General features: G+C 46.2%; 1 long non-coding RNA gene across 1 annotated transcript in view; it reads left to right on the top strand.

The window, feature by feature from the left end:
• Window positions 1–14,883, top strand: part of LOC309606361 — a 49,805-nt gene extending 34,922 nt beyond the window's left edge. The window contains exons 2-3 of the long non-coding RNA XR_014231779.1: window positions 11,043–11,081; window positions 14,377–14,883. This is a non-coding gene — a long non-coding RNA (uncharacterized lncRNA). The remainder of the gene's footprint in view (window positions 1–11,042; window positions 11,082–14,376) is intronic.
• The last annotated feature ends 9,604 nt before the right edge of the window (window positions 14,884–24,487 follow it).

Raw genomic sequence — 24,487 nt, 5'->3', positions numbered from 1 at the left:
CCCCAATGAGATACGATTTCTCGCCCTGACAATGCCAAATGCGGTGAGAACAGCAAGCAGCTGGAACTCTCATACAGGTGAGAGTGTTAAACGGTCCAGTCATCATGAAAAACTGTTCCACATCCGTCCATACTATGACCCAGCTGTTCTATTCCATTCCTAAGTATTTATCCACAAGAAATAAAACATAATGTCCAGAAAAAGTTTCTAATGAGAATATTCATAGCAGTTCTATTCATGTGTCAAAAATTGACAACAGCTCTAATATCTATCAACAGAATGGATAAACAAATTATTGTATATTTATACAATAGAATATTCAGCAATAAAAAGTAATGTACTGGGCTTCCCTGGTAGCACAGTGGTTAAGAATCTGCCTGCCAGTGCAGGGGACATGGGTTCGAGCCCTGTTCCGGGAAGATCCCACATGCCACGGAGCAACTAAGCCCGAGCGCCACAACTACTGAGCCTGCGCTCTAGAGCCCGTGAGCCACAACTACTGAAGCCCACGTACCACAACTGCTGAAGCCTGCGCACCTAGAGCCCATGCTCCGCAGCAAGAGAAGCCACCACAGTGAGAAGCCCGTGCACCGCAACGAAGAGTAGCCCCCGCTCGCCACAACTAGAGAAAGCCCGCACACAGCAACAAAGACCTAACGAAGCCAAAAGAAAGAAAAAAGAAGACCATTAAAAAAAATGTACTGATACATGCAACAGCATGAATAAATCACAAAAATATTATAGTAAAAGAAGACAGGCACATTAAGAGTACATATGGTATGATTCCATTTGTAAAAAGTTTAAGAATGGGCAAATTTATCTATGGGCTAGAAATCAGAATAGTGGTTTCCTCTGGGGGGTGAAGATTAACTGGAAGCGGGTATCAGGAACTTTCTGGGTAATAAAATTGTTGTGTATTTTGTCAGAGTAGTGGTTATATGGATGTGTACGCATATTCAAACTCACTGAATTGTATATTTAATATCTGCATTTCACTGTATGTACATTTTTATATATTGTGTGTATAATATAAAATATATATTTATATTTGTTACGGGCATCCCAGTATCTCAAAAATAAGTGCTACTTAAGGTGAAGCTCAAAAGTAAAATAAAATACATTTAACTGGGTTTGTTTTTCCCCTCCTCTTTCCTTGTCTATTGTAAATATGCAATATCTTAAGTTAAAATAAATAATAAAGATTGAAAAAATTTCATTGTCTTTTTAAGTATTCTATCCAATCAAAGCTTAAAGAGTCTTGCTGAGATAGAAATTTGAAAAACATATTTATTTCTCTTATATATTTTTTTCTGAATTTCTCTTTAATCCATCCAGAATTTAGTGAGGAGAATGCCTGATTCTAGCAGTAGAGAGGAAAGGGCTTTCTTTTCACCTCCACGTTCTTTCCCCTTCCCTCCTTGCTTCTAGGTGCCTGCTTCTTCTGGCCAAAGAAAGAGGCAGTAGAAAAGTGTGAGGTGGCTATTCAGGGTGAGAGTTGAGTGTCGCCCTCTCCACAAAAGGGCACTTGTCCTTTTCCTGCTCATGACTGTCTTTGTCTAAATGACCTCATTTTCTGATTAATACAGCTCAAAATTGGCCCATTTCCTTGAAATTAAAACAAAAGTACAGTCCCGGAAACGCTCAAAAGAGGATAAAGCAGAAATAGTTACCTGAAAAAATAGGAAAATGCTCTAAATGGAATTTTATACCCATCCTGTGAAACGCATGGAGTGTTGTACATCTGATAAATATGGACCTTTGGGGAAAGGATGATTCTGTGATTGGCTCTGGTCTTTGGGCATCAGCCCTGGGGAGCCGGGGGTAGTTGGAAGTACATGCAGTAAGAGGTGCCTGAGTCTGACTTACGGGGTCATTTCAGTGCCAGGCTTAGTGGCATCTACACTCTGTTCTTAAACTAAAGAGCAGCTGGTCTTGGCACGAGTTGAAGAGAACTTTGGTCTCAGAGCCTTTTTCAAAGCTAGGTCTACATGGCAACCACTGTCAGCAATGGCAACATCTGCAGATACAAGAAGCAGCCAGGCAATTATTGTTGATCTTCCATAGATCTTCATAGCGTTTATTTGAGGGTGTTTAAAACCGTGAGACCAGAATTATCTGGGATTTGTGAACGCTGCAAAACGTGATGATAGGATAAAGCTGTGTGAAACTTTGTCTCCAGCTCACACCCCTAAGTGAATGTTACCCTCCCAAATCACCGCAGGAAGCACCATGTGGGTGCCTGGCTTAGAACATGCTTTAGATTTCTTCTGTTCAAATTGATGTAAGAATCAGCATATGATCCACAAGGGGGAAATCAGCTTGGTTTTCTTAATTCGCATCAGTTGGTTGTGAATAACTTGTGTCTGTTTCCAAAAATTCAGTCCACCCCCAGAAAGGACAAAGATTGGCCAGCAGTGAAGGTATTAAAGGAAATTCCGGTCCACTCTTTTGAAATGTTTGCCATCAGAGTTCTCCACGGACATAAGGTGGTTGGTTGCCTTCCGCACGGAGCTGACTCTGAAGGGACTGCTCTCATTGGACACATCGGTCCTATTGGCTTGTCACCGCACTTCTCCTGCATGCCATATTCCTTTAGGGTTGGACCTCATCTGCTCAAAGTGAAAAACAAATGTCAACCCTGCCGCTAATATTTCTGCCTTTTCTTCTAACTCTTTCTTCCTCTCCTGCTCCCACTTGATGGTTTGGAGGATGAGAGGTGATAAAAGATTTCTGAGGGGTGGAAGGAACAAAAGCTTTTCTCATATCTCCGTACCCCGCAATTTTCCAACCTAAAAAATGACCACTTTCCTCACCAGATGACATCAGCACAGTCACAGTGATTCACCTGGATCCCGGGTGAGGGCTGAGTTCCCTCTGTTTCACGCCTCCCTCCTTCTCTGCTCTCCTCCAGGCCCCCAGTGATGTTCCCTGCAGAGCAAAGGCCCCAAAATGTTTATTCCCTCTGCTTCCTTTCCTCTGCCTACCACATGTTCTTCTTGTCTTTGCCTGATAAGCATCTATTCTGTATACTTTTATTTACCGAAATTAAAAATTTTTCTTGTTCATATAAGATAGACTTTAAAATATATTTTAGAAACGCTGTAACATCTACTTATGACATTTAAAAATGTACAGTGTTCTAAGGTTCCTAAATTACAATCCCTTTCTAGCCCATCTCTCCTTTGGCCTTTTGTTTTTTACTTTATTTTTATTTTTAGTTGTGGTAAAATACACATAACATAAAACTTACCATCTTAACCATTTTTAAGTATACAGTTCAGTAGTGCTAAAGTACACTCGCATTGTTATGCAACCATCGCCACCATCCATCTCCAGAACTTTTTTTAAAAATTACTAAACTTTATTTTTTGGAGCAGTTTTAAGTTCACAGCAAAATTGAGCGGGAAGTGCAGAGTTCCCGTATACCCCTGTCTACACAACCTGCCCTACTATCAACATCCTGCACCAAGGTAGTACATTTGTTACAATCCCTGTACCTACACTGATGCATCGTTTTCACCCAAAGTTCTCCAGAATGTTTTCATCTTGTGGAACTGAAACTCCATACCCATTAAACAGCGACTCCCCATCCTCCACTTCCCCCAGCTCCTGGCAACCACTGTTCTACTTCCTGTCGCTATGAATTTGACTGCTCTAGGTGCCTCTTTTTTTTTTTTTGAATTTTATTTTATTTTATTTTTTTAATACAGCAGGTTCTTATTAGTTACCAATTTTATACATATCGGTGTATACGTGTCAATCCCAATCTCCCAATTCATCCCCCCACCCCCCTTTCCCCCCTTGGTGTCCATACGTTTGTCCTCAACATCTGTGTCTCTATTTCTGCCTTGCAAACCGGTTCATCTGTACCATTTTTCTAGATTCCACATATATACATTAATATACGATATTTGTTTTTGCCTTTCTGACTTACTTCGCTCTGTATGACAGTCTCTAGGTCCATCCATGTCTCTACAAATGACCCAATTTCGTTCCTTTTTATGGATGAGTCATATTCCATTGTATATATGTACCACATCTTCTTTATCCATTCGTCTGTCGATGGTCATTTAGGTTGCTTCCATGACCTGGCTATTGTAAGTAGTGGTGCAATGAACATTGGGGTGCATGTGTCTTTTTGCATTATGGTTTTCTCTGGTCTAGGTGCCTCATATTTAAGTAGGATCATACAATTTTTGTTCTTTGGTGCCTCGCTTATTTCACTTAGCATACATAATATCTTCAAGGTTCATCCATGTTGTTGCATGTGTCAGAATTCATTCCTTTTTAAGACAATGATATTCCATCGTATAGATGGACCACATTGTGTTTATCCACTCATTCGTTGAAGGACACTTGAGTTGCTTCCACTTCTTGGCTATCATGAACAATGCTGCTATGAGCATGGGTGGACAAATATCTCTTTGAGACACCTCATTTCAATTCATTTAGGTATATACCCAGAAGTGGAATTGCTGGATCATATGATGATGATAGTTCTATGTTTAATTTTTTGAGGAACTGCCATGTTGTTTTCCACAATGTCTGCACCATTTTACATTCCCATTAACATTGCACAAGAGTTCCATCCTCGGCAATACTTTTTATTTTCTCTCTTTTGGTCTTTCTGTCTTTCTTTCAGAGTAGCTGTCCTAATGGGTGTGAGGTGTTGTGCACTTTTACTTTTTAAGCTTTTATTAAAAGCCTGGTGTCTTTCAGTCACGATCTGATTTCCTTCAAATCCGAAGTAGGCACTTTAGGATCTTCTGTGTATCTACTTGTATATCAAATGTTCATCTGTACATTTTCTTTCTCAAAATGTGTACAACAGGAGTGCATTGTCTTTCTGATTTAAGCGTAACTGAATTGATATCTTCAGATGGGAAGACAACTTAGCCAGCAGAGACACCTGCCCCCATGGAGAGTACCTGGAATGATTCAGCCAGGTTTCCTGGTTTGGATGGGTCCCCTTCCTCCTACACCATTCCCGGACACCTGTCCCAAAGCTCTGACTGATGTCCCTCCAAGAGAATAGCCTTCCCAGACAGACCTCTCTGTGCAGCAGTCTGAGGTACTTGGATACATTTACAGATTATATGTTGTGTGTGTGAATTTAGTGGTAGCAGTCTCAATCTCACTGAGAAATAATGAAAAGAGTCTAAAATCCGGTCATAATGGAAGGCACTCATTATTAAAACCGTGTGCCTTATAACAAAGCATTCTTTTTTTTAATATAGATTTACTTTATTTATTATTTATTTATTTATTGGCTGCGTTGGGTCTTTCGTTGCTGTGCACGGGCTTTCTCTAGTTGTGGCGAGCGGGGGCTACTCTTCGTTGCAGAGCTAGGGCTTCTCATTGCAGTGGCTTGTTCCGGAGCACGGGTTCTAGGTGTGCAGGCTTCAGTAGTTGTGGCACGCGGGTTCAGTAGTTGTGGCTCGCGGGCTCTAGAGCGCAGGCTCAGTAGTTGTAGTCAACAGGCTTAGTTGCTCCGCGGCATGTAGGATCTTCCCGGACCGGGGCTCGAACCCGTGTCCCCTACATTGGCAGGAAGATTCTTAACCACTGCGCCACCAGGGAAGCCCCTAGGAAAGCATTCTAAAATCACATGGAAGCTAGCAAACGCAGGGAGTACAATTTTTCCTCTTTCTACCCTGAGTCAGGGATCTTAGGGAGGTGGTGTTTCCAGGGCCATGTCACCCCTTTGGTTACTGCTTTGCAGGGTGGCTCAGCATCCAGCCCTGTTGGTCTGGCTGGGAAGCAGCTTCTCTCCACTAGAGGGCGTCAGGCTCCTTTGTTCAGATCATTCTTTGGAAATCCAGGGAGGCCTCTTGCTCTTTTATGTTGGACTGGGCCTCCGGCCTCTATTTTTAGGCCCTCTGTGTTGACCTTGAGTGTTCAGGCCTGGAGACCCCCCACCTCCCCAAGTCAGGAAACTGCATATTCTCTTGGAGACCTTGGCCGAGACCCCCTCTGGGAGTCAAGTTCCTGCCGGAAAGCAGGCTGTGAGGGTGGGGTAAGACAGGTCACCTTGCACAGAGCATTCAAGGCCCCTGGGGGTTGGGGGCTGGTGAGGGGAAAGCATGCCATTGTCTCGTCACATTTTAAGTTCTCAAAAATAAAGTAAAATTTTAAAATAAAAGAAAAATTGCAAAGTCCAAAAAAAAAAAACAAAACAAAACTGCCTTTATCTACTTTGCCTTCCTCTATGGTACTTCCTAAAAAGTTGAGAATTGTGTGGGAGGCACAGGAAGCCGTCCTCTCTGCTTCCTCACTTGACTGTGTGACCTCTTGGTAGCATTTAGACCATGGAAGCTTTAAGAGTCACCAGATAAAAGAGCAGACACCCAGGCCCCGCCCTCAGAGGTTCCAGCTCAGTAGGCCCAGGGTGTGGCCCAAGAATCTGCCTTTTTGGCAAACACCTTATTTGATTCTCAGGCAGAGGATCCTCAAACCACACTTTGAGAAACTTTCCACTGTACTACATCCTCTGGTGCCATTCACATAATCTGAGAGTTCTAAGGTAAGTTTCCTATTCCACGTGGGAACCATCCATGCAGGAATTCCATACATTTTAATATTTCAGTTACAGGCCACTTCTCTTGTGTAACCCTGAGCCCCCTGGGCAGCCCCCATCTTAGGGTCTGAAGTGTAGTGTCTCCCAGCCTCCCTCCACCCCACTTCTAACCCCTGCTGCCTGTTCTGTCCTCAGCCTCCTGCTGCTGATGCTTCCTGACTCCCCCGGGCCAGGCAGCCTTCTAAATTGCTTTCATTTTTTTCATAGCTCTTGGGAGAAACCTTTCCTCCTGGGATGGAAGCCCCCAAATGAGGGTTTGGCTGTGCCTTTCCCTCCCTCATATAGGAGCTTGTCTCAACACCAACTCCAACACACACACACACACACACGCACTGTGCAGCTCTAACAACTACGACTGTTCTCTAAGTACAGCCCAGCAGCCAGACTGTAGCTCAGTTTTAGGCGTTTCATGGTGCCTTCTGCTCTGAGGGTGCTGGGTGAAAGTTCATGTCAACAAGCTTGAGGATCAATCATTACCCTACCTGTGTCTGGGAGTGCCAGGATTAGGACCGCTGAACCAATATCCACTTTGGAGAACTTGAAGCCCAAGCAACAAGTAATTGGGAGGGGGACTCCTGGCACCTCTTAGTCTGACACGAATGGTGTCTTTAAGACATAGCAGCACATACTGCTGCATCTTCGACACACGAGAATAAACACACACACACACAATGCCTGATTTCCCATTCCCTGCTACTACGGGTTCCCCGCTTTCAGCACTTTCTTGCTTGATTCTCATACTAATTCCTACGCCTCTGGGTGGCAGCCCTTGGCTATCTACTCTGGGTCTGGTATTGAGATCTAAGACTAAATCCGTCATCAGTTTGCAATTACCTGGTACTGAGCTCCCACACGACTCCAACATCAGAGGCAACCTCTTGGAAGAATGCGCCGGGGCCTGTCTTCTGAGAGGCCACCCCACCTGCTCCCAGTGGAGCGTCCACTCATAGGCCCAAATGGCAGCCAACAGAGGTCCAGGGTTGCAGGGAAGGGGGCTCACAAGTTAGCCTGGCCCTAAAGAAGGTGGGTCACCATGGCTCAGTGGTGCTGGGACCCAAGTAGGCTTACGAGAGACCGACGCATGAAGCCATCACTTACAATGAGAAATAAGATCAGCTAGTTCTATCAGCCCAACCAACTCAACAGGCAGGGGCAGGGAGTGAGGCTGGGGAGGGGGCTTCCTTTTGTGGGTGTGGCTCAGAACAAGTGTGGTGGGAAGTACGACTCCGGTGTAAGTGGCAGGGGTCTCTGCTGGCGTTCAGTCAGAGTGGATATTCAGCAGAATACCCTCCATGACTCCACAAATTATTAATGGCTGGAGCTTATTCTGACTGAGCAGCACCTCTGCCATATAAGTTAAATATTTTAAACATTACCCTTAATAATAGGTGCGTGTAACACCTGCTGGAAGAGTCAGAGTTTCTGGGAGGCTGACAGGTTGTCTCTCCCCCGGACTGACTATAAGCCCCTCATTAGACTAAACAAGGTTCTACTCCTTGGTTAATTTAGCATCTAACACATAGTAGGTGCTCAATGGCACATAATAGGTGGTTGTGATGTTGAGCTCAAACAACTGATAGTGGCCGCCTGGGCTCTGCCACGTTTGCCCCTGGGCTTCCCTTTTCTGGGCCTCCGTGGTTGACTACTCCCCTAGTTGTGACATTCTTTCTTCGCATACACCAGGCTGTCCTGGAAGGTACCCTGTCTTTCAGGTGACCTTGCTGACTCAACAACCAATATTTGACTGAGCAACTACTACATGCCAGGCTTGGGGGATTTGACAGTGAGCAAAATAGTCATGGTTCCTGCTCTCCTGGAGTCAAGTCTGAAAAACGAGTTGGGCATTAAACACATAAGATGAATAGTGTGGACAGAGAAGGACCAGGGTTATGGGAGCACATGGCAGAGGAATGAGGCAGCCTCTTGGAGGAAGTGATGTTACAGTGAGATCTGAAGAGTTCACTGAGTAAAGGGAAGAGGGGCAGGAGAGGTAAGAGGAAGGATAATTCAGGCAGAGCAAACAGCATTTACAAAGACTCAGGTGTGGGAAAGAGTGAGTTGTGTCAGAGCAGCAGGAGAGGAGCTGAAGAGGTGGGCTGCCGGCACGTCGAGGACTTGGGATGTGGTGGCCGGATGAATGCACCTTGCAAACCTCCAGCTCCGTGGAGTGTAATTGGCCGAGAGCTCCCGCTGCCACGCTCTAAAATCCACTCACACCAAAGCGTGGCTTCCCTGGCTGCTCCCAGGCAGTGCCTGGGCACCTCGGGGTACAACGCAGGGCAGGCTCATTCCCGGGAGGCACGGGGCTCCCGCGATGCCAGCTTTGGCTCAAGGACTCAGTGGCTTTGCTGAACCTTCCTTAGACTGCACAGCAGTCTGGGACACTTCTACCTTCCCTTCTCGCCTCTCTCCTTCACTGGGGGTCAGACTCGCATCACAGTCTGACGGCTCTCCCAGTCTCTCACGTTTCTCTCACCGACATTTCCCCAAAGAAAATCCTTACATGTTTAATATTAACTTTGTGTCTGCTTCTGGGAAGATCTGGACGAACACCTGAGGCTTTATCCTCGTGATAATGGCCAGTGGTGGAGGGTTTTAAATGAGTGACACGATCAGAGTATATCTGGAAAAGAACAATGTGGCTGCAGGGTGAAGAATTTGGTAGGAGAGGATGGGGAGTAGGGCCAGGAAGGCGATTAGGAGGCTGTTACAGTGGCCCAGGTGAGATAGCTTAGACTAGGGGGCGGCAGTGGGGATTCAAAAATGTGATTGATGGTGGAAAACAGGAAGAAGGAGAAGTGGCACTGGCTGATGGATTGAATGTGGAGTGTGAGGGAGGAGTTGAGGATGACTCCAGGATCCTGGCTCATTCTACAAGCGGGTGGAGGCTAGTCGTCGGGTGCTGTCCAGCTCTGCTGAGGGAAAATGCAGCATCCGGCCAACAGAAAGGTGAGCTCTGTTATGGGTCAGGACAGCTCACTGGCCTTCCCACTACCTGGGTGAAACACCTCTTGGGAACATCCAGCACGGTTTGTTTGAGTTCATGCTCACTTAACAGCCTTCAGATGGTTAATTAGACACACGGGCATTCAGATGCCAGGCAGATCCCTCTGGAAAGGAATAGTGCCAATTAAAAATGAGTAAATGAATTGGCATTCTAGTTTACCCAACAATGTCCTGGGTGCCTGATGTTCCTTAGCCAACCTCTCCAAGCTGATCAGCTCTGTGATACTGGAGACTGGACCCTGGACCAGAGAAACTCCACTCTGCTCTCAGAGGCCCTGGTGTAGACAGCCAGCTGGCCTAGTAGGATGTGGAGGGATGAATAATGGCTGCTAAAGATGTCCATATCCTAATCCCCCAAACATGTGACTGTGTTACCTGATGTAGTAAAAAGGACTTTGCAGATGTGATTACATTAGGACTGTGTGTTGGGGAGATCATCCTGGATTATTGTCTGAGTGGAACCAATGTAATCACAAGGGTCCTTAAAAGAGGGACAAGGAGAAGCAGAGAGCAGTAGATGTGACAACAAAAACAAGAGATTGGAGTGATGCAGGGAAGGCGCCAATTTCCAGATGTGGGCAATCTCTAGAATCTGGAAAAGAAAAAGAGACAGTGTCTGTTCTAGAGCCTTCAGAAGAATTACCAGACTGCTGACACCTTAATTTTATCCCAGTGATATTGATTTCAAAATTCTGACCTCCAGAAATATAAGATAATAAACTCATGTTGTTTTAAGCCACTAAGTTAGTGGTAAGTTGTTACAGCAGTAATAGGAAACCAACACACAAACCAACTGCACCACCTCACCTTTTCAAGAGGCAATAAATAGCAGATTTATACTATGTTGTACACCTAAAACTAATACAATATTGTAAATTAACTATATTTCAATTTTTAAAAATAGCAGATTTAAAATGAATGAAATAATATATAATATAGTAATAATTATATATATAATATAATTTTATATATATAATACCTATTTTCAGGTCATAGTGACTAAAATAAAGGGCCATGTAGAGTGGATATGTGTCATATTTGTGACTGCTTAACATCTTTTGAATAAATAACTTTCCTATTGTCAGACTTTTAGGCCAGAACTACATTTCCCAGGATCGCTTGCAGCTAGAACACAAGCATGTGACCCAGACTCCACCAATCAGATGCACCATTGTGAGAAGGCACCTGGAGGAATTCTTTCCTAGGGGCCTCAGGGGAGCAGTCATTGAGATCTCAGGACAGCAGGGGCAGAGGTGGTGGTGTCCTATCTCAGTAGCTAAAGTGCCAATGGCACCTTCACTCCAGCAGTGGTGGGAAGGTGATTTGGGTATTGTTCCAGGCTGTAGAGCCTCCAGGTATGATCTTCTGTCCTTCCTAGAAATTCTGTAAGCCACACAATTATCCTTCAATAAATCAGTTTGCTAGTTAATCTTACGGTGTGGATTTTTTTTGTTTGCAGTTAAGGACCCTGAATGATACATCACTTCATGGCATTGTGGTAAGTAGCCGGTCAATTTTAGCAGCTGGAAGGTGAAGCATTTTGCTCTTCCAGCCAGGCAGAATTGTTTGTAGGATCAGGAGATGGAGGCCAAAGTGCACATTAGTTCCCAATTACAGCTGCAGAGCATCAGGGCAACCGCAGAACAGCTGGTCCTCTTTAAGCCTTGAGCGGCCATGGAGAGAGACCAGGGTTCACATAATGAGTGTGGAAAGCTCCAAATGGGTTTTCCTGAGCTGCAGAAGGGCCCATCTGGAGGAGGCGAGGGATTACTAAAATAGTTTCCTCAGACACAGGTGAGGGAGCTGCTAGAAACATCTTTCAGAGTCAGTTTCCCACAGGGGCGGGTAGCCAGTCCCCATTTCCGGTTTGGGGAGAAATGCCTGAAGTGTTCCTGACCTTTCTGGGGCTGAGAGCTCTCAGGGATGAGGCAGCCAGATGTGAGCTGAGCCTTGACACCCATCCCGCTTCCAGGAGCTCATGCTCATCCTGGAACACTGTCAAGGAGATGACAGATGTGCCTTCTTCTTTGGGTCAGCTTCAGATGAAGTCTCCTTTCCCTCTGGACTCTGTCAGGATTAGTTCTTGGTATTTCTGAGTCACTTGACAGTTTATAAGCACTTTGGGAACCAGAGGTACTGAGTGTCTCTGTGCATGAAATTTTATACTGTGCCTTTACTCCTGAGGATGCTCTGGAAACCCTGAACCAAGAATGTTGACCCCAAAATTAAATGTTACATAGATAGAGACTTTTGAGAATTTAAGAAGCATAAGAGAAGGGGAAACTGCGAATGGACATTCAAGAAGGCATAGGAATTTTAGCTACTAGGAAATCAAATCCATGTCTCTAGATGATCTCACATCCTCCCGGGAATGCTGTTTGTGTTTTCTTGGATCCTACAAGGGGCAAGTAAAGTAGAGTGGTTTTATATATGGTTTCATTTGAAGAATGCTAATCCCAGGAAGATTTTCCTTCCTTACAAAATATTGTTGAGGAGAGGTTTTCTGATTACCATTGCCTGATCTACCCTTAGACATTTTTATTCCTTTGATTTAAGGCTAAAACATCCTAATCCAAAGTCTCTAGAGGGTAAACGTTAAGACCTTCCCAATAATTACTAATAATAGTAATCAATATAAGGATTTGATCAGATCCTTTCCAACATCCCTTCAGCAGAACAGTTTCCCAAGAAATAAATTTCAAGTTTTGATTGCGGGGGTAGGTTAGGACATTAATTGATGAGCTAATTACACTTAGGGAAAAACTGTTCATTCCCAAGGAGCCCTTTCTAGAGGAAAGCTGGAAAGATGTCTTGGACGCATCCTCCCTTCCTTTATGGTACGTGTGCTTTATTCATTACCCTGGGAAGTTTAGCCCCAGATAAGGTTTGCTCTGGGCCTGACCCTACTAGTTAAAAGTTCAAGTAGAATTCTGATAGTAACTAAGATTACTACCCAGTGCAATACAAGAATCAGTGATCCGTGTTAATCGTGCTTTGCTGATACGGCTGCAATAAATCGAAATCATTGCGGATGTGGATACAGTGAGTTGTATGTGAACAATAATGTCTATTTAATGCCTCTTTTTCCCAAGTGCATGTTCATTTAAACCAGAGTCTTTAAAGAAGACTCTAGCTCCAGGTCCCACCAACCACTTGGTACATGTGGTGAACACAGGAGACCAAGGGCCACCCTTCCCAATCAAGGGATCCCTGAGTGATGTCCCCTTGTCCCCCAGCCACCCAATTCACCCATGGAGGAGGATCCCTGCCCCTTTCCATGTCTGCAGCAAGTGCATTGCTTTTCTTTTTTTTTTTTTTAATTAATTAATTTATTTATTTATTTTTGGCTGCGTTGGGTCTTCGTTGCTGCGTGCGGGCTTTCTCTAGTTGTGGCGAGCAGGGGCTACTCTTCGCTGTGGTAGGTGGGCTTCTCATTGTGGTGGCTTCTCTTGTTGCGGAGCACGGGCTCTAGGTGCACGGGCTTCAGTAGTTGTGGCGCGCAGGCTCAGTAGTTGTGGCACACGGGCTTAGTTGCTCCATGGCATGTGGGATCTTCCCAGACCAGGGCTCTAACCCATGTCCCCTGCATTGGCAGGCGGATTCTTAACCACTGCACCACCAGGGAAGTCCCTACATTGCTTTTCTGATATGGGCATTCTTGGCCAGACTTTGTACCATACAAGAGAATCTAAACATTGTTCCTCTCCTGCTCACTCAAGACAGTCTCTTTCTCCAGAGCTGGATCTCAGAGCTGGGCAGTCCCTGGTGCTGTCACCATGTGTCCAGGTGGGATGCATTTGGCAGATAGAACTCACTTAACACACCCATCTACCACCACGACCCCAGATCCTCCAAGACAGCCCTTCCTGATACTCTTAGCACCCAACTTGACACTCAGAACCCAAATAATGTGTCAGCTTTACACGGATCACCTGCTTTGCAGGATCTTGACTCCTGAAGTTAGGAAGATCCTGGAGGGTCACCACTCAGCTTTCCCCAATGCTGGTGCCAGTTTAATTCCAAGATGGTCTAACACATTTTGTTGTTTGTTTCTGCTCTGAGGTGACCCCTGCCCTTCCTGCACCCCAGGAAGCAGGATGTAGTCACTCTTCAGTAATCTATAAAATACCAAGAATCACCTACTCAACATTCTGAAAATGATAGCAAACGTTTTTAAGTATTACAGCAGGAGGACATGGTAACGTGTATCCTGCTTTGGAACTAACAAAACATCCCCTTTAGCCCTTTGCTTCCTTTCCCTCTCTGAAGGAATTTGCTATTGTTTGTAAATATAATATACTCTTAACACTGGCTTTGTTTAACCACTTATTCAAACTTAGCCTTTCTGATTATTCTTAGTAAGTCAGTTTTGATTTTTTTTTTGAACCAACTCTATTGAGGTATAATTTACATGCAATAAAATGCACCTGTTCTAAGCGTACAGTTGAATGAGATATGACAAACTCATTGTGTAACCACCACCATACTCAAGATATAGAATATTTTCCATCACCCCCAAAAGTTTCCTCATGCCCTTTCACAGTCAACCCCCCTCCCCACCCCCAGTTCCAGGCAACTAGTGATCTGCTTTCTGTCACTATAGATTAGTTTTAAAGAGCTTTGATTTTAATGAGAATATATTGTGGTCAATAAAGTAACATTCTACATGATTCTGCTCAAAACCCTTCAAGGGGACAACATGAGACAATTTTAACATTGAAAAAAATTGCAATTTGTGTGTTATTTGAGCCACATAAAATCTACCCCTCTGTTGACTTCCTTTCGTTCTTTAGTGTGGCAAATTGTTTTCAAAGATGGCGCCAACAATTCCATCCTCCCTGTGACCTCATGCCACTCCTCCCAACAAGTGGTGGAAGATACCTCTCCTCCCCTTGAACCGAGCCTGTCTTTGTGACTTGATTTGACCAAAAGAATGCGGAGGAAGGGATGCTCTGCCAGTTCCAGGCCCAGGCCTTACAAGACCTGATAGTGTCTGCTTTTGGCCTCTTGGGATTTGGCCACCATGGATAAGCTCAGGCCAGAGAGCTGAACGGCAAGAGCCTGCCTGGGGAGGGAGAGGCCCCGTCAGCTCCCTGCTCTTCCAGCCCCAGCCAAGGAGCCAGACATGTGAGTGAAGCCATCCTGGATGTTCCAGCTCCGGCCAAGCTCTCAGCTAAATGCAGCCACGTGAGTGACCTCAGCCAACTCAATACAGATCAGAAGAACTAACTGCCTGGCCGAGGCCAGCCAACCCACAGAATCATGAAAAATAATAAATTTTTATTGTTTTAAGCCACTAAGTATTAGGGTAGTTTGTTGTACAGAAGCAGATATCTAATGCAGTCAGGAACAGTGATGGAGGGTAATGCCCTCCTAGAAACACTTGAAACAACACTGGAGAAAGGAAAGGACACACAGCTTCCACAATACCCTGAAGTCCTGTCTGCTCCTCTGTGAATTTTCAGATGTGCGTTAAACTCACTCCTACTAGAGACACCAGAACCCAGGGTGCAGTCCCGGGCCAAGAGGGGCCTCGTCAGGGGCTCTCGAGAACTCAATGTGAGGGTTGGTTCAAGGAAGAAAGGGGCCCCAGACCCTCTTAGTTACCTTTCTCCCTGTGGCCTTTCAAAGGGAGGGTCTCACACAGATAGGAGTCATAGCTGAAGAATCTGAGTCTCTAAGGAGACCTAGGACCCTATAGGAGGTTAGGAGCTTCTGAGAGCCGAGTTTCCTTAGGAAGACCCAGATGAGAAATAATGCAGGAGTGCCCATGTTCAAGGCCTGGCATGATCCGTAGCATGTAACAGTTACTCACAAAGGTGTTAAATCAATCAATTTCTGCCTGAGTTATCTGGATATTTCATTAGGTTCAGGGAATCCAAGACTGGTGCTAAGGTATTCCCCAGGCATGGACAATCCACTTGGACAATTCCTGGGGCATCATACACACTCTCCAGACCAGAGAGAGCCACAGGAAATTTAATTTGGAGATGAATTGTTGGCCTGTTGTAGACTTGACCTTCACCTACCATTGAGCCACATGGTGGGGTGAGCTTGGGTCATCAACATAAGCCCATCACTTGCATTTCTTTTCTGAAGACCCCCTCATCTTCAACCAAATCTCCAGGTCATGGAAAAAAGATCTCCTCTAGCAGTTACTCATTTGAATTGGGGAGGGCTCCTAATGGGATGTATGTAAATTGTTGCTCTAAATGTTTGAATAACCAGGTGGTAAAAGCAAGGGGACCAGCATTTCCTGATAAATATAGGCAGTCAGCTGCCAGCAGAAGCTGTTTTGAATTGGATACGGTAAGCAGTGAGAACAAAACGGCTTTGCCTCTGTTTCACCCGAAGTATCCACTGGTTGACAAGCCCCTGAGAAGGAAGACAGGGGACAAGAGGAGTTCCCTGTATTGGGGCCAGAAGATGCTTCTCTCCCTCATCTTAATCTTTCAGTGTTTAGAATGGCCCCAGCCCATTTTCTGGGTCTTCGTGTTCCCCGTGCATGCATTTGAGGTGGGTTTCCATAGAGTCACCTCTCAGAAAACAGAGGAAGGGGAAAGAGGTGGAAATGTGGTACCACGGGAGTCTTTCTGCAAGAAGGGCCATGAGCGAGTGGCAAAGGCAAGGGAGACCAGGGCACAGGCCAGCAGTCAATGTGGAGCAGCACAAAGGGGGGTGTCAAAAAGAGTTTTCACTTTCTAAATTGGCTTGTGCCTTTTTGCACAAATCAAAAGGCCGTGTTCCTCTGCTTATGCAACATCTCTCCGTGTATGCAAGCTGTTTTGAAATGCTTTAAGTGCTGCATGAACCACAGGTAGAGTGACTGCTGTTATTAGCTCTGTCTGTAACTGGAAGATGGCCACACCCGCTGGCATCTGACTGAGTAGGAAAAAGGCCCCAGGGTATCCTGTGCTGGGGACACCAGGTGACCGTACAGAGTCCACGCCAGCCAGGAGATCCCAACAGGTGCAGGGCTGATGGGAAATGAGCAAGCTTGGACGGTTTTCCTGCCTAGATGGAGCGTCCGGCTGAGTCACTCTTCCCTCTGCCTGGGGGAGTGAAGTCACAAGTTCTTTGCTCTGTCTTGCCAGCCCTTCTCTTCCCTCCCCTTAGCACTCTTGCCTTCTGTAGGACAGCAAACTAAACATAACTAGGATCCAGAACACACTTACTTTAACAGACTTTCCCTCATATACTTAATATCTAAGAAAAAGGGTCACATGGCAAACAGACACCTCCCAAAACAAGAGCCAACCACTTGGCAAAACCAAGCTATTATCAAGGATTTTTAAAAGAAAACAAGAGGTGAAGTATAACGTAGGGTCAAAGACAAGTCCAGAACCATCCTACCCTTAATACTTTTATAGGCTGAAAAATGAGATTGATATTCTTTTTTTTTTTTTTAATTTTAGGGAAGGCTCTTATTTATTTATTTATTTTTATATTTATTTTTGGCTGTGTTGGGTCTTCGTTTCTGTGCGAGGGCTTCCTCTAGTTGCGGCAAGTGGGGGCCACTCTTCATCGCGGTGCGCGGGCCTCTTCACTATCGCGGCCTCTCTTGTTGTGGAGCACAAGCTCCAGACGCACAGGCTCAGTAGTTGTGGCTCACGGGCCTAGTTGCTCCGCGGCATGTGGGATCTTCCCAGACCAGGGCTCGAACCCGTGTCCCCTGCATTGGCAGGCAGATTCTCAACCACTGCGCCACCAGGGAAGCCCGAGATTGATATTCTTAATGTGATGACTTCATCACAGAGATCCTCAGACATATTCAAAAGTAATATTTTATTATTTAATTTGCATGCTGTTCCATATCCTTTTTGGAATGAAACAAGGCAATAATAATAATATATTTTAAAGGCTTTTGCAAGTACTTCCACATACTTTATTTTCTTTGATCTTTGGTCTTACAACGGCCTGTTGAACTGGTGGAGTCTTGAATGGGTCAAAGACAACCTGCCTTTTGGGCTTTGTCTGAATCTGTAGCACAGTGTTGGGGCACCTACCACCATCAAGGCGGTGGCAGGGTGGGTATATGTGGCTGGACATGTGGATGTCCTGACAGCTTTCCTGTCTTTTGCTGACCCTGTTGGCCGGTGACTTTCTGACGACGTGTTAGGGACAGCATTTTAATCTCCGTGACATGTAGGAATACAGCCTCACTGGCTGGGGATGTTCCTTGGGCCATTATAAAAGTGAAGTTTACCTTCGGACTCTTTTAGTCACAAGTTAGAGAAATCTGTTTAAATTGGCTCAAGTAAAAAGGGGACATTTGTATCAGGATATACTGGTGTCTCCAGGAACCCAAGGGTAAGAAGGGCAAGTAGTCTTGCGAGGGCCTAGAACCAGAACAAACACACGTTCCAAACAGACAGACAGATCCAAACAGATTTCTGAATCTGCCAGCAGAGAATGTCGGAATCTTCTACGACCCAGCTGGGTCTGACCCACTCGGTGAAATGGTGTAGTCCCAGCCCAAGAGGGGACAGGGAGACAGCCAGAAAAAAATACCCTATTACATACAAAAATTAAATGTGTGATAAAGCATAACAAATGGGAAAGATTAGTCAACAAATGGTGCCAATAACATTTAGAAGTTCATTTTACTTAATAAACCAAAATAAACTCCAAACTAATTAAAGGTATACATTTTTAACTAGTTTTTAAAAGTATACCATAAAAACTAAAATAAAATATCACTTAATGTTAATTGAGACGCTAATGAAAAAAGGGAATAGCTTCTAAGCCCAGAAAGCACAGAGAAAAATAACAAAGAAATGTTGACATCTATTGAGTGCTTAATTATGGTCAGTCTCTATTTTTAAGCACTTTGTCCACATAATCTATCTTTCAACCTTATGAAAATGGTATTATTATTCTCGTTTTTAAAGATGAGTGAACTATGGCAGAGAGATATTAAGTAACTTGCCCAAGATCACACAGTTCGTGGCAGAGCCGTTTTACCTGGAACTGTCTATCCTGAAAGCCAATGCGCTAATCCTCCATATCGTAAGGTCTCCTTCATATACATTTAAATGGGTTTAAAAGGGCCAAGTTCATTCACTCATTTGTTCAACATGTATTTATTGAGCTCCCACTAAGGGATGGACACTGCTCTAGGCCCTGGGCATACAGTGATGATTCGGGCAGGCAGGCCGCCTGACCTCAGGGAGCTTATGTTCTAGACTCTAGAATCTAGAGAAGGTACAGACTATTTTTTTTTTTTTAATGGATAAATAAACCAGGGAGTTTCCAACTGCGGCAAGCACTGTAAAGAAGAAAATCTAGGGCTCTGTGATGAATAGTGACTTAGGTAGATTGGATGCTTGGGGAGAGCCAGGGAACGGAGCCTGGCTGGTGGAGGAGACACAAGGCTTCGGGGAACAAGAAGAAGCCAGAAGGACTCAGATTCCGGGCTAGGGTGGATTGTAGTGCCATTTACTAAGATGGGGAAGAACAGCAAAGGTACAGCAGGTTTAGGGAGCAATATTGAGGGTCCCATCTCAAGATGTGTTAAATTTGAATGGCCCATTAGGCACCCAAGCTTGCCTTACAACTTCTAATACGTGCATAGCAAATATCACAAAGCGTTCGTATTGGATACCTTGACAAGAAAAACACACAACTTCCAGCAGACGTGTGGGCAAAGGATGGGAAAAGACAATTTAGAAAAAGGAAAATATAATCAATCAACAAACCTGGGAAAATATTCAGTCTCACTAGTAATCCAAGAAATGAAACTTGAAACATGAATGAGGTAGTATATTTTTAAGTACTAAATTAGAAAAAAATTTAAAAACAACACCCAGTGGAGCCAGGGTGAAATGGGTACTCTTCTTCACACACTGATGATGACATTGTAAAGTGGCACAAATATTTTGGAAAATAATTTGCCAAGGGTCATAAAAATTCTTATATCCTTTGACCCAGTTTTTTCGCTTTGGGGAGTCTCCCTTTAGGAAAAAGTACTGTGTGCCCATGGTATTTAGCACGGAATTATTAAGAGTGAAAATTCGAAAACAGAAACAAAGCAGCAGGGAGATGGTTACATAAATTATGGTAAATCTACTCCACTAGAGCCCCGTGGCTGCTGGTTTACCTCCAGTAATGAGTGAGGAAAGTTCCTCCTGGTGGCTAAGGTGATCCAGTAGAAACAGAGCAGGCTGGGAGGCCACAGCCTGCCTCAGGTGTCCCGAGAGGCCCAGGCCTGGCTGGAGGGACCCTTCAGGCCTGGTCCCCACAGCCGGGGCACCTGGGAGGACGGAGCCACTGTAGCTCCTGGGACTGGCTGGAGTCTCTGAGATGCCACAAGGTGAGAAGGGAGGAACCCACATACTGCAAGGCCTGTGCCCCATTTCTGCCTCACGTTACGGAACTTCTGACAACACCTGCGTGACTGCGGAGGCCTTTCCCCGAGATGCAGATAGAGCCGGATGACCCCTGCTGCTCGGCAGGGGGCCCCCGGCCCCCGCAGTTTGCCTCTCTCGGTGCTGTGTCTCTGACCACCCTCCGCTTTGCATGGGCTTTGTCGTGAAACACCTGAAATCACAAGTGAAGTGGCTCAAGGTCATCGCCCTTCAGCTGCTCGGCAAGCTGTTTAAATGTGAGGCAGAATGTCACACCACTGGTTCCTAGGCAGTTTCCTTGGTGACCACTAAAGCCGGCGTGGAATGCGTTCTCCGGTCTCAGTGGGCAGTCTTCTCAGGGGGAGATTTCCTAGGAGTCAGATGACCCCCAGTTTTTCCATGCATGTGAGGAGGAGGGAACCCCGGCCCTGTCTCCAGGAGAGCCTCTGTTAGCCCAGCCCCTGACCCCTCCGAGCAGCTTAGGCCAAGGGCACTTCAAAAGTGACCCGAGGAGGTACAATGGACCAGAGAATGTGGCCAAGGGCAGGAAGGAGGCTCAGAGGAAAGGCCCATCACAGCACAGCGAATCAGGAATCCGGGATCACCTCTCACTCCTTCCCACGATCCCTTGGAGAGACTACCGTGTCCAAGTCAGACAGCACTCGGGAGCCTCCCTGCCCCCCGGGCCCGACCCAGCTTGCGTCTCAGGGGTGGCAGCACCTCTGCCGCCAGCCTGCGGGTGGAGCTGTGCCAGGAGGCCACAGCAGACATGCAGTGGAGCAGCCCCGGCTGAGAGCCTGAGAACCGGGCACTGCACGCCCGCTGCAGCCCCTGCTAACGCACTCGGTCTCCAACATTTTCTGGAACCAGCTGTGCCCACCTGTCTCGAGGTTCCATCTCCCAGGAAAGCAATAGACCTCCTAGACACACAGCTCTGTGGCCACACACCTCACCCTTACGCAGGGCCTGATGCAGACACCCAGAGCTTGCCTTAAATATGTGCTAACGATTTCCCTGATATGAACTTAGAATACTTGGTGTATTGCCCTTCTCAGTCCCCACCTCGCTCAAACACCCAGCACGGGGCAGGCTGCAGAGATCTCTCCAGAGGTGCCGATCATTGCTTTTCATTCACCCCTCCCACCTCCAGCCCCGTCACTGCTGAATGGATCCAGCTGAGCTCATAATTTAGCTCCAGGGCCCTGCCCCTGGCTACAGCAGTTTGGACCAAATGGGGTATCTGAATGTCGGCCAGCAAGCTGTGGCTGTAGCTCCAGCCTGAGAGGGGCTGCTCAGATTTCTCTCTGGATTCATTCAGCATCAGGAAACTGAGGGCTCTGGCAGAGAGTCCAGAGCTCCAGGAGGATGGGAGGCTGACAGAGGAAGAGTGCAAAAGGGACAAAAGTGCCTCTATAAGAAGCTGAAGTAGGGGACTTCCCTGGTGATGCAGTCGTTAAGAATCTGCCTGCCAATACAGGGGACACGGGTTCGAGCCCCGGTCTGGGAAGATCCCACATGCCGGGGAGCACACGACTACTGAGCCCGTGTGCCACAACTACTGAGCCCGTGCGCCTAAAGCCCACAACAAGAGAAGCCACCGCAATGAGAAGCTTGTACACCACAATGAAGAGTAGCCCTCGCTCGCGACAACTAGAGAAAGCCCGCGCGCAGCAAGAAAGACCCAACGCAGCCAGAAATAAACAAACTTATTTATTTATTTATTTATTTATTAAAAAAAAAAAGCTGAAGGAAGCATCTGGTTCCCCACCAGCGGTGGTCAGCCGGCAGGAAGAGAGATCTTCCCTACAAGCCCTTTGGAGTGACTGCTGTCCTAAATCTTTATGACTCCGAGCTGTGTTCCAATGCTCCCAACAAGGGTAATCCCAAACGAGAGACCCCGTCACCCAGAAACGTGCAACCGATCCGTCTGGGGCTCACAGGGCACAGGTACCCGGAGCATCCCCTATGGGCGGGGCTGACTGACTTCCTCAGACACCAGAAGGAGGAAGCCGGTGCTTCCTGTTGTCTGACTTTTGTTCTCGCTCAGCGCTGACTGTCCACTGGGCTTTCAAGGCCGAAGGCCCCACGACCATCCTGATACCCTCGCTAAAGCCACAGCTGTGTCCTCAGCCTCCCTTTTGACAAGCCACATAATCTGTATGGCTTGGGTGGTCTATTTTTACCCAGGTTTGTCTGGATTCCATGCTGCACCAGAATCACTAGAGGAGAGAGGCTGCTTATTAATCATATATTGACTTCCAGGTCTCACCCCAGACATAGTGAATCAGAATCTCCAGACCTGGAGTCCTGACCCTGTATTTTATAACGCTCCCAGAGAATGCTGATGCACAGCCCAGGGTGGGAACCACTGAGCCAGGCCAACTCCATCTACTCCAGAGGTGGAGACAGGCCGCGGGAGGGGAGGTGTCTTGCCTCGGCCCCTCAGCTTTTAGTGGTAGTGGTGGCTGGGTGCTTTCCTCTCTAAACAAGGTGCATTCCCAAACAAGGTTCCATTTGTGTAGTCACCTGGGTCTGATTTCTCTCATGCTCACTGGGAGCACAAGTGGGGGAGAGGAAATGGACAAGTTGACATTTATTTCACATTCAGGACCTGGGCCCCGGACCCACCTCATTTATCCACATCCCTATGGAGATGTACATACATGTGTATTAATATATAGCTTCTTAATCATGCAAAAGGAGGACAGAAAGGACACCACTTAGACAGACTTTCCATTTCTGGCCAGTTGAGCTATTTCTTGTTACTGGATGTGGTTTCCCTGCTCAATTCCCTAAGGCTCATAACAATAGAGAGTCAACATACACAAACCTCGGGCACTGACAGCACCCCCTGAAAGGGAGTACTAGTTTCTCCTACTCCCCAACCCTCGAAGGAACCAAAAAACAAGACAAACCTGGAGAAACCCTGGTAAAGCCCCAAGGGCAGAGCAAGACCTGTTTCGTTCATCACTGAGTGTGTCTTCAGGCTCGAGCACAGTGTCCGACGTACTGTGATGTTCACTAAAGACCTGTCAATCAATCAAACTTCCAGCTTTTTATGGCTCCCATTAACCCAGCTTGATCGATCTCTTCTATTCTGTTAGCGTCAGCGATCCCCCTGGGCTCTGGAATGAAGGGGTGTCCTGTAAAGCATGAGCAATACCCGCTTCTAGAACTTTGCAGAGGTGCTTTCCCTTTTGCCCAGCCATGACAGATCTCTCCTCCCTCCAAACTGCTGCGTTCCCTGCCTCCTGAATGGCCCCTCCCTCTCTAGCCAGGGAGCATTTGGACGCTGATCTCACCCACTGTACCTTGCTGGTTCTACCTCTTCAACAGCTCTCTCTCACCTTTCCTCTCCCCTCTGTGGGCCTCAAGTCACACTTGGCTCCTCCCCAAGCCATCCTCCCTCCACTCACTTCTTCCCAAAGGGCAAGTATGTTGGTCTGATGGATTGGTTTCCCAGACACGAATTGGGCCATGATTCCTGTGGGCGCCATCTTGAAGATATTCCTGATCCTTAATGAGGCAAACATGTTCTACTGCTCTGCCTCCTGAGGCTGCCCTGAGGCTTTTCCTCACATAAAAGTTACCCTTTTATTTTGATAACTGGGATTTAGGACAGCTAAAGAGCACTGATCTCTAGCCTAGGCCAAAAAATATTGCACATGGTTCAGCCCAGTTTAATAGAGGTTGGGATTTGGACCCCAAACACCAGCTTATATTAAACTTGGAGTCTTAGGGACTACAATAAATGACAAGCTTGTTTTCCTCATCCAACTTCTGGACTAATTTAGAGATAAAAAAGGAGGAACAAGGCATATGGATGTCAAATTGTCATCTTTGTTATAGATAAAGCTGATATTAGAGAACGTGGCTTATCCTGGAAGCAAGTAGGATCTCTTCCCTACAGTCAGTTCTGGACCAGGGCAGCTTCCAGAATGGGAGACTGGCAGATGTCAGCTCCCATAAAACCTGAAGCATGGGCCAGCAGACTGCAGTGTGTGCTTTCTCCCCTGGGAGGAATCCGGGAAGCAGTGGCAAGAGACCAGAGTACTGTGCTAACTGATACAAGGACAACTGATCCTTCTAAGCTTGGAAGGAAACACAAAGAAAGGGGAATTAATATGGCAACTTAACAAAAGTGGTATTTCCTCTTTCTTGCTCAGCCTCCATTCCCTGGATGTTTCCCCGGGAGCTTTGTAGGTTGGCAGGTGGTTGGGCTGGAGCAAGATTAGACATTCCTGGGTCCTCTGTCTTGATAACCTTGTAACAGTACCCAGGCCCACCATCATGCCTAAACCCGTCATCCCTCTTGCTGCTGCAGAATTTCAGGCCTTTGTCATCACCTCCCATCTGTGTTACTCCAGTGGGCTCCTGTCTTTGTCAGTTTGGGCTGCTATAATAGAATTCCATAGACTGAGTGGCATATAATATAAGCAAGAGAAATTTATTTCTCACAGTTCTGGAGCTGGAAGTCCAAGATCAAAGTGCCGGCGCATTTGGTGTCTGGTGAGAGCCCATTTCTTGATTCATAGATGGTTGTCTTCTTGCTGTGTCC

This window comes from Balaenoptera borealis (assembly GCF_965194805.1).
Source record: "Balaenoptera borealis genome assembly, chromosome: 1".
In the NCBI taxonomy this organism is placed as follows: Eukaryota; Metazoa; Chordata; class Mammalia; order Artiodactyla; family Balaenopteridae; genus Balaenoptera; species Balaenoptera borealis.
The sequence above is the reverse complement of the archived record's forward strand: the minus strand, read 5'-3'. Positions and strand labels throughout refer to the sequence as shown.